This window comes from Babylonia areolata, chromosome 7, assembly GCF_041734735.1.
Source record: "Babylonia areolata isolate BAREFJ2019XMU chromosome 7, ASM4173473v1, whole genome shotgun sequence".
In the NCBI taxonomy this organism is placed as follows: domain Eukaryota; kingdom Metazoa; phylum Mollusca; class Gastropoda; order Neogastropoda; family Buccinidae; genus Babylonia; species Babylonia areolata.
In genome coordinates, this window is record NC_134882.1 from 32250949 (window position 1) to 32260948 (window position 10000).

Below are 10000 nucleotides of genomic sequence, written 5' to 3' on the forward strand. Positions count from 1 at the left end.
TCTTTATATATATCAAGAGGATATATATATATATATATGTGTGTGTGTGTGTGTGTGTGTGTGTGTGTGTGTGAAGCAAGTATACTGGTATCTAGTTGTTTTTTCAACGGCTGTTCATACAATTGGATTATTCGATATTTTCAAGCACGATGGTTTTTATTTATTATTTATATTAGAAACTGAAAAAAAAAATTTGAGCTAGTTCATTCATTTTGTTATCTATGATGATGAAAATGTCAACGTATTCAAGAAACTAGCACAGTGTGGATCATATGGTGGAGAAAAACCATAAAATAAAACCAAAAGATGTGTCATTATCACGCCATCACAGCGAGAATCCGCGACTTAGCCAGAAACCGCCCCAATCGGTTCCTATGCAAGAAACCTCTCCTAAGTCATCGTCTTCTTCATCCCCCCTCCCCTGTCAGCAGCCGAGGAAACCTCATTCATACAGGCCAGGCAATGTCTGGTACCAAAGCCTGCACAAATCCATTTAACAGGACTGGACCGTCACCTCCACCCCCCCTACCCCTCCAGCCCCCCCCCCCCCCCCCCCCTGTCCCCCTCCCCTCCCCCCTGTCCTGCCCTTCTGTGTTTCCCTTGTGACTGGTGGCAACTGGAACTGCGTCCTTCACAGGACCCCCCCCCCCCCCCAGCCCCACCCAGCAGCCCCCAGCACCCCCCCCCCTGCCCCCTCCCCCGTCCACCACCTCCCCCCCCCCACGCCCAGTCTAATGCTTCTCCCTAGTGACTAAAGACATCCATTATTCATGGAAATGATTCCTAAACCGCAGCATTCCTTCTGCCTCTTGTGCCTGTGTGGCCGTGATGACTTTGCGCACGCTTCAGGGCTTGTCGGGCCTACTGCCGAGAAGAAAGGGAAGGAAGATCGTCACTTTTTGTTGTGTTCTTTTTTTTTTTCTTTTTTTTTCTCGGCCCACCTCCCGATTTGTAAATGCCGCTTTTCTTTCTGTCAAATAACACACGCAAACTGCTTCGTTTCAATCGTGAGGTGTTTGTCGCTTCTTTTTTTTCTCTTTTTTTTTCTTTCTTTCTTTCTTTCTTTTTTTACGGGTGAAGCAGTGGAGAAAAAAAAACCTTGAAAATACATCATGCATGCATAAAAACTTGAAGATACAGCATGCATGCAATGTTTGCTTCCCTGATCTAAGTATCCTTATATAGAGTTCTGTTGATTCCCATGTAAACGAAATACGGAAGATCCTTTCTTTTTAAAACATGATACAAAAGTTACAGTTATGCACCCTTATATTGTAGTGAAAACCTATCAAGTTCAAGACCATTGGTTCTATACGTTTCCCGTGTCCAAAAGAAAAACACTTTTCATGGTAAGACGATCATGCAGAAAGTTGAAATTATGAACTCTACGATCACAACCTTAGCCAGAGGGAAATCTCTCTCAAAAACTTTCCAGCAAGATCAATGAACATCAACATGAACCACGTGTACTTTTTATATACATGTGTGCTAGCTGAATCGGTAGCATAAGCAGCATGGACTGGAAGTTGTGTAACTTGTGTATGGAGAGAGTTACCACTCTGTATTGTTTGTTAATCATGCACTCTCTTCGCCCCATTATTCCTTCAGGTCACGAACAACACTACCTTCAGAACGAAAGCGAACACGTCGACAGTTTCTAGTCATTGGCGAACAATAAATAATATTTGGAATCAATTCAATTCAAAATACTTTATTATCTGCTTCAACCAAAAACAGAAAATTTTTCTTTGGGCTCACTTAAAATAAAATGCCCGTCAGCAAAAATCAAAGAAACTACTGACACACCCTTCACTTATCACCATGCACACATCAATTATTATTTAAAAAGAAAAACATGTGGGTAAGATACTATTGCATTATGATTCAGAGTGTAAAAACTGGGTGTGTTGCGTGTGTGTCCGTGCGTGTGCATGCATCGTTTTGTGCGCGTGTGTGTGCCAGTGTGTTGAGCGATGTGTGCGCGCGCACGCGTGTGTGCGTTTCAATCATTATAAAAAGAATATTCAGTAAGATAATAATAACATTTAAAAAGACAAATGCTCATCAGATAAAACCGAAAAACGAATGAGCAACTGGCACACCCTTGATCACAGCGTATATATGAACTATCATGTTAAAAGAAAACATTTAGGTAAGGAAACAAAAATTACATTTTAAGATAAAGTGAAACATTCAATGATATAAAAGGAAAATATTCAGTAAGATATTTATAACATTTAAGAACATGAAGACAGTTGAAGGTTCAACACCGCCACCAAGACTAAAAGCATGTAAAACTCCTTTCACGCCCCTCTACGGCAAAACAATAACACTGAGCACGCGCGCGCACACACACACACACACACGCACCCACACGCTTCTCCCCTCACCCCCTCCTCTCACTTCTTTACACGCATGCATGCATACATATAGGGAAGAAAGACAACTGTCATCATAACAATAAACAAATCACAGGCAATGGAATAAAAAAAAATATTTGAGCGAATCGTTTATCACAGCAACAGCAGAGGGGGCAAATGATTTTTTGTACACATTCTTCTTTGCAAGGAGGATTTTACATCGTCTACCAGAAGGGAGTTTCTGAAAGACAGGGTTAAGTGGATGAGTGGAATCATTAAAAATTTGGAGTGCTTTTCTGGTAAGTGTGGATTGGTATAGGGTGTTCAGTTGTTGCTGGGGCTTGGTTATGATTTTGCTGGCCAGGTTTACGACTCGTCCTAAATTTGTCTTTAACTTCACAGTCAGATTGCCAAACCAGGCCACAATACTGAAAGCCATGACACTTTCTATCCGACTTCTGTACACCAGCTCAAGTATGTGTGGACTAACATTAAAACTTCTTAATTTTCGCAGTAAAAAGAGTCTCTGGTGAGCTTTCTTGGCAGTGGCATCAACATGTTCACTGAATGTGAGACTGTGATCAACTATAGTCCCTAGATATTTAAAACTGTCCACTATTTCCACTTGTTTCTGATCTATTATGACTGGATTGTGTGTGTGTGTTTCCCTTTCACTGCCTAAAATAAGTTCTTTTGTTTTCTCCACGTTCAGTTTGAGAAAGTTATCCTTTAAGAAAGAGTTTTATGACACTAATTTCAAAAAAAAAAAAAATACTGTGAAATTGAAAACTCGTCTTTTAAAAGACCTACTAAAGCTATGTCGTCAGCATATTTTACAAGATTGAGAAAGAGTTCTGAACATCTGATGTCGTTAATGTAGAGGGAGAAAAGCAAAGGGGATAAAACACAGCCCTGCGGAACTCCAGTGTTCACAGTAATAATTTCAGATAATATGGGCCAACCAGAACTGACAGTCAGACAAACACGCTGTGGCCGATCGCATAAAAACTGTCGTATCCATAAAATAAGGTCAGATGTTACATCTAGGTCTGTTAGTTTCCTCACTAAAATATGGTTGAATAGTATTAAAAGCAGCGGACAGATCCATAAAAAGTACCCAAACAGATGTCCCAGATTTGTCCAAATGACGTGCGATTAGATCAGTTAAAGAAATTGTTGCATCATCAAGTGTCCACAGACAACTCTTTCCATACATTTGGCAATGACAGATGTGAGAGCCACTGGGCGGAAATCTTTCATTTGGACAGCACCAGAAAACTTTGGCAATGGAACAATAGTTGTCATCTTCCATAAGCGGGGCATGAAATGATTATCGAAAAGAAATTGAAAAACACGTGTAAAAACTGGACCAAGCTGGTCGGCACAAACTTTCAACACGCGACCTGACAGGCCGTCTGGTCCGGGCGCTTTGTTTGGGTTGACACGTGAAAAACACCTCGTCACCTCAGCTGTGTCCAGTTCCACAGGACAAGAGACAAGTGACTGACATAGCTCATCACACTCTGCACGGAAATCCTGCCTGTCAAACCTTGCATAAAACCTGTTCGTGTCACTGGCAAAGCCAAAGGGGTCATCAGACACCAGAGCTTTGGGCCGCTGTTTCCTCCCCATCATTGTATTTAACCCCTGCCACGCCTTCCTAGCATCCCCACACAACAATTTTCGTTCCACTTTATCTTTATATTCACGTTTTGCTAACTTGACTGTTAAAACTTCTTTTGAGTTCATTTACCTTAAAAGTGTCACAAGCTAAAAATGCTATTTCTTTTCATTAAGAATACCTTCAACTCTTTAGTAATCCATGGTTTATTATTAGAAAAAATCTTAGTGGTCTTTGTCTTAACTAAATCTTCACAAAATTGGATGTACGATACAACATGATCCACAAGTTCTTCAAGACTATTGGAACAACTGTCAATAAATAACTGCCACTCAGTGGCTTCAAAACAACCTTTCAAAGCTTCGACACTGTCACCGTCCCACTTTTTTGTGTTGTGCAATATTGGTTTTTGACGTTTTACTTTTTGAATGTAATTTGGAATGAGATGTACAACATTATGGTCAGACCTGCCAAGAGGTGGCCTGCATCGAGTAATGTAAGCGTCAGGAATATCGCCATAGCAACGATCTAGAGTCCTGTTAAGACGTGTGGGGCAAGACACATATTGATGAAGGTTAGGCAAATGTCCTGTACTGTCACACTTGTTGAAATCTCCAGGTATGAACACAACCTGATCCACTGACCTACTTAGCGCTGCGTTGTAACTGTCAGCCACACGCTGTGCTGCCTGTGCGTTGTCTGGGCCTGGAATGTAGGTCAGAATCACACTCACCTGTCCAAATTCACGGGGTAGATAGTGAGGACGGAAAGAAACAGAGTTCATACGATTTCGTGCTGATGCGCTCACGAACACAGAAGTTTGTGGCCCATTTTTTGTTAACAAGCATGCACAGACCACCACCAACTTTTTTCTCCGTTTTCGTTCTGTCTCTGTCAAAACGAATAGTTGTGAACCCCTCAGTATCAATATCAGTTCAGTTCAGTTTGCCATGTTTCTGTAAAACAAAATAAACTTGTTCTTTTATAGTCATTGTGATACTGAATAAGAGCAGAAAGTTCGTCAAGTTTGTTGTGCAGAGAACGAACGTTGGAAAGGGTAATGGCTGGTAGTGGTGGTCTGAAGCCATTCCTTCTCAGTCTGTTTCTCACTCCTCCTCTTGCACAACGTTTCTTTTTGCCATTCTTTCTCTTGGATGTTGGTTCAGTAAAATCAGTGATAAAACTGGGGGGCGGTAAAGAACTGCTGTCTTTAAAACTCAGTAAAAACTCACGGCTGTAGTGCAGTGGTGTAATGGCGGCTCTGTCATAAAACTCACTCGAACCAGTCCGTGAATGAAAAATCCCCTCTGCAAACTTAAAACAAAAGCACAGCACTAAAAGAGTCACAAAACACTTTGAATACATCCTTACGAACACACTGGTCCCAGTCACACGGCAAAACTCCACCTGGAAACTTATTTACAGACATAAACTGACAGAGCAAAATTTGAACCTCGGGTCAGCAACAGAGTCGCGCCCCTTTCTTCCAAGTTTGCGACAATCCATCAAGAACCTTTTGTGTGTTTGGTTTACTTTTCAATCCTTGTCAACAAAAAGTGAACGCTACACCAGTATCTGTTAACAAAACCTTCAGAAACCCGTTCAACAAGTCCGAGCAATCAAGGAGCAATGCAAAACAGAAAGCCATTTCGAAGAAACCATGCGAGTAAAAAGGACGGACGATATTCTTACAACTTCTCTTTTGCAGTAGCCATGCTGTCTGGATAGAGAATTTTACCCCTACCCTCCTAAAAACAACAACAACAACAACAAAAAAAAAACAACAAAAAACATTACGCTTCCTGCATTCATTTGTCTGCTGATTTGAGGAAAACAAAAAACAAAACAAAAAAACCACCATGCCTTCAGCATTCGTGCTATCGTGTGCATATCACATGGAGTAAAGCGCACTGGTTTTGTCATTTTATTGATCGTGTAAGCTGTGGGTTGGTACCGCCAGGTGCTGATAACTTCTCCACTTTCACCCGAGAAAAACGGTCAGTCACTGGTTGCCAGACGAACAATACGCCTGTGACCTGCCCAGGTATCTGGACAAGATAACTGCAGCATATATATATATACACATATATACATACATATATATATATATATATATATTTGTGTGTGTGTGTGTTGTTGTTGTTGTTGTTCCTTTACGTATAAAATTAATCTGGTTTTTATTGCATTGTGACGTTTCGAAAGGTATCATGCTCGTGACACACACACACACACACACTCTCTCTCTCTCTCTCTCTCTCTCTCTCTCTCTCTCTATCGCCGAGCAAGTGGCCGTTTGAATAAGAACTGAGCCAACGGAGGATAGAAATGGAAGTTGTTCAATGGATACAATCACAGAGGAGCAGGTGTACACACACACACACACACACACACACACACACACACACAGAGAGAGAGAGAGAGAGAGAGAGAGAGAGAGAGAAATCTCTTGAACCACATTATCTTTAAGATTTTTTTTAATAATTTATTTTATTTTATTTATTTTTAGATTTCAGAGTGTGTTGTGCCCATATCCATATCTTTGATTATTTTCAGTTGAGCTGCTTCAGAGTTGACAGTTCGTAATTTTTCAAGATTCCCTATCACAGCATCCAAGGTCTGTGCAACGTCGTTTCTTGTTGAGTTATTGCCCTGTGGTGAAAAATAGGTTTCCGCGAGGTTTGTCAATATCAGGCCATTCGTGGACTTGGATGACTTTAATATTTATTCTGAATTAATTTCAATTTTTAGTTCTGCTGGACTCCACCTCTTTGGTACTGAATGTTTTTTTGTTTGTTTTTTGTTTGTTTTTTTTAGAGTGTTTTCGTCCGTGTATTAAGACAATATTTTTCCTCACAAAAAAGTGTTACCAATGAAACAATTTGGAAGAAAGGCTTTTGTCACACCTGTTTTGCTAGTTTTCCTTATATATATATATATATATATATATATATATATATATCTTCTTTTAAAAAACAACATTTATTTTGTTTGTTTTTGTTTTTATAGCAAAGGAATTTTCCCAAAATAAACTTACTTTTAAAGACACACATTAATTTTCAACTGTAATATTATCTGATGATATCGAAAGGTTTTTTTTTTTTTTTTTTTTTTTAAATCGCCTGGCTCTGAAGTAAAACAAAGAAGCTAACATGTCTATATTACGAGACTTCCAGTTGATTCTGCATGCAAATAATTCCACCTTTCCACCTTTTAGACGAATCTGCTGCTCTCCCACTAACTAAGAGAGTGAAAAAAAAAAGAAAAAAAAGCCGTGAATGAAATTTTATTCCCGACCTTTTTAAGAACTTATCAAGACAACCGTATGAGTAAAAAAAAAACCACGCGGGTTTTCTGGCTGTCATTGTCTTAATATAGCTTACATTTTACGAAGCATCATCTGAAGTTTAGAACCCATGGCGTCATAACTTAGCCCGTGATCTGCCCATTACGTCACTGTGGAGCGGTGGCCTAGTGGTTAAGCGCCAGACTAGGGAAACGACTATCCATGGGTTCGAGTACCCATATGCGAACCGGTATTTTTACTGTCCCTCCCATTAACACCTTAAGTGTTGGTCTGTGCGCTAGTCTTTCGGACGTGACAATATAGGGGACCGGCATTTTTACTGCCCATCCCATTAACACCTTAAGTGTTGGTCTGTGCGCTAGTCTTTCGGACGTGACAATAAAGGGGACCGGCATTTTTACTGCCCCTCCCATTAACACCTTAAGCCTTGGTCTGTGTGCTAGTCTTTCGGATGAGATAATAAACCGAGATCCCGAGTGCAACATGCGCTTCGCTTAGCACACCGACGTAAAAGAACCAACAGCAACAAAAAGGGTTGTTCCTGGCAAAATCACACAGAGAAAAATTAACATTTAAAAACTAAGTGAAAAAACATACACATGTAGACAGAAAGAATAGTGTGGTGCTACTCCACGAGGAGAGTAGCCCGAATTTCTCATGGAGAAATCTGTTGCGACAACAACAAAAAAAAGTAATACAATACAATACAATACAATACAATACAATACAATACAATACAATACAATACAATACAATACAATACAATACAATACAATACGAAAGTTATAGAACGGCACTTTTTTTTCCAGAGAGGTAAAATCATTTCTCGTATTTTACTGGTTTATCGGCCAGCAGGTCATCGGGTGGGAGCTATACCAGGTAGATAACTCATCCTTCTGTTTTTTTCTGTATTAGTTCATGTATCCGTATTTGTTGGTGCATTTCAAAATAACTCTGCACCAAAATAAAAATTTATGTTAATTCAGTTTTGAGTTTCAAGGAAGAATATACGCTACACATCTGCTTTAAAAAAATTTTAAAAAATAATTTAAAAAAACGAGAAAAAAGAGGGTGGGTGGGGGAACGAGCATTATGCTTGATCCACGGAAAGTCCAAACGCGCTGACCAGGTGTTTAACTCACTCAGTACGGCCAGTCCTCTCTTCTCCTCTACACAGACCCCTCGGATGTCCAGTGGCTGTCTCAATGACCCAACCTTTAGTTTCCGTCGTCAGAATTGTGGTATTCTTTGTCAACATTCACCTCTTCAGTATGAGAGCCTTCCGCTTGCAATATTTTGATGATGGTAATTGGGGTGAAACGCTGTTAACGTCTTCTCTTTCGCCGTTCGTATGGAGAGAGTTACAGCCCCAACTAAACGCTCAGAAATATAAATGGTGTTGATTATAATCAAAAGGGACAGACACAGCAACACTGCAAAAGGATTCATTTCAGTGACGAGAGAAGATTCAACAACACTGCAAAAGGATTGATGCTGCAAAAAGATTCATTTCAGTGACGAGAGAAGATTCAGCGACACTGCAAAAGGATTCATTTCGGTGACGAGAGAAGATTCAGCGACACTGCAAAAAGATTCATTTCAGTGACGAGAGAAGATTCAGCGACACTGCAAAAGGATTCATTTCGGTGACGAGAGAAGATTCAGCAACACTGCAAAAAGATTCATTTCAGTGACAAGAGAAGATTCAGCGACACTGCAAAAGGGTTCATTTCAGTGACGAGAGAAGATTCGGCAACACTGTAAAAGGATTCATTTCAGTGAAAAGAGAAGATTCAGCGACACTGCAAAAGGATTCATTTCAGTGAAAAGAGAAGATTCAGCGACACTGCAAAAAGATTCATTTCAGTGAAAAGAGAAGATTCAGCGACACTGCAAAAAGATTCATTTCAGTGAAAAGAGAAGATTCAGCAACACTGCAAAAAGATTCATTTCGCTGACGAGAGAAGATTCAGCAACACTGCAAAAAGATTCATTTCGCTGACGAGAGAAGATTCAGCAACACTGTAAAAGGATTCATTTCAGTGAAAAGAGAAGATTCAGCGACACTGCAAAAGGATTCATTTCAGTGACGAGAGAAGATTCAGCAACACTGTAAAAGGATTCATTTCAGTGAAAAGAGAAGATTCAGCGACACTGCAAAAGGATTCATTTCAGTGAAAAGAGAAGATTCAGCGACACTGCAAAAAGATTCATTTCAGTGAAAAGAGAAGATTCAGCAACACTGCAAAAAGATTCATTTCAGTGACAAGAGAAGATTCAGCAACACTGCAAAAAGATTCATTTCAGTGAAAAGAGAAGATTCAGCGACACTGCAAAAGGATTCATTTCGGTGACAAGAGAAGATTCAACAACACTGCAAAAGGATTCATTTCAGTGACAAGAGAAGATTCAGCAACACTGCAAAAAGATTCATTTCAGTGACAAGAGAAGATTCAGCAACACTGCAAAAAGATTCATTTCAGTGACAAGAGAAGATTCAGCAACACTGCAAAAAGATTCATTTCAGTGACAAGAGAAGATTCAGCGACACTGCAAAAAGATTCATTTCAGTGAAAAGAGAAGATTCAGCAACACTGCAAAAGGATTCACTTCAGTGACAAAAGAACTGCATGTCCTTTCGTTGCCGAGATGCACCATGTGTCTGTGTGAGATGCGCTGGCGGCAGTCTGGAACAGAAGGCCAGTTCGTCCACAC